Raw genomic sequence first — 1,333 nt, 5'->3', positions numbered from 1 at the left:
TTGTGGGGGTGAGGCCCACACAATCACGGGGAGATTGTGCAAACTCCACACAGACAGTGACCCAGGGCCGGGATTCGAACCCGGGTCCTCAGCGCCGTGAGGCAGCAATGCTAACCACTGTGCCACCGTGCTGCCCCAGGAACAAATATCTGACGGAACCAGAACAAACCTATCTGACAACAAAGGACCAGGACACAACCTGGATTCCATGCGTCCCTGGGTCCCACCAATGAAGAGGAGAACAGGCCACTCAATGAACAAGATGTCCCGTACTCCCAGGAGGCAAACCCGATATCCACCAAGGCATAACCCAGCCCAGCCCAGCCCAGCCCAGCACAACCCAGCCCAGCCCAGCACAACCCAGCCCAGCACAGCCCAGCCCAGCCCAGGCACCTGTATACCAGAGAAGGAAACACCAGCCTTTCCACGATGGTAGCAGCCTTGAAGAGAAACATTCCCAGCCTCTGGGGGCCAACAGGGTGTCACAGCACTGGGTATGGCAGAGCCCAGCACAGGCCCACATACCCCCAGCACACCCCGCTGATCCCAGCACCATCCCCTAGCACACCCCACTGATCCCAGCACCATCCCCAGCAAACCCCGCTGATCCCAGCACCATCCCCTAGCACACCCCACTGATCCCAGCAGCATCCCCAACGCACCCCAATGATCCCAGCAGCCCCCAGCACACCCCACTGATCCCAGCACCATGCCCAGCACACCCCACTGATCCCAGCACCATCCCCCAGCACACCCCGCTGATCCCAGCACCATCTCCCAATGCACCCCGCTGATCCCAGCAGCCCCTAGCACACCTACACTGATCCCAGCACCATCCCCCAGCACACCTCGCTGATCCCAGCACCATCCCCCAGCACACCCCACTGATCCCAGCACACCCCGCTGATCCCAGCACACCCCGCTGATCCCAGCACCATCTCCTAGCACACCCCGCTGATCACAGCCCACATACCCCCAGCACACCCCCACTGATCCCAGCAGCCCCCAGCACACCCCACTGATCCCAGCACACCCCGCTGATCCCAGCACCATCCCCAGCACACCCCACTGATCCCAGCACAGGCACCACACCCCAAGCACACTCCGCTGATCACAGTCCACATACCCCAGCACACCCCACTGATCCCAGCACCATCCCCAATGCACACCACTGATCCCAGCAGCCCCCAGCACACCCCGCTGATCCCAGCACCATCCCCAGCACACCCCACTGATCCCAGCACAGGCACCACACCCCAAGCACACTCCGCTGATCACAGCCCACATACCCCAGCACACCCCATTGATCCCAGCACCATCCCCATCGCACGCC

Source organism: Scyliorhinus canicula, chromosome 8, assembly GCF_902713615.1.
Source record: "Scyliorhinus canicula chromosome 8, sScyCan1.1, whole genome shotgun sequence".
In the NCBI taxonomy this organism is placed as follows: domain Eukaryota; kingdom Metazoa; phylum Chordata; class Chondrichthyes; order Carcharhiniformes; family Scyliorhinidae; genus Scyliorhinus; species Scyliorhinus canicula.
Note: the sequence above shows the minus strand (reverse complement) of the source record.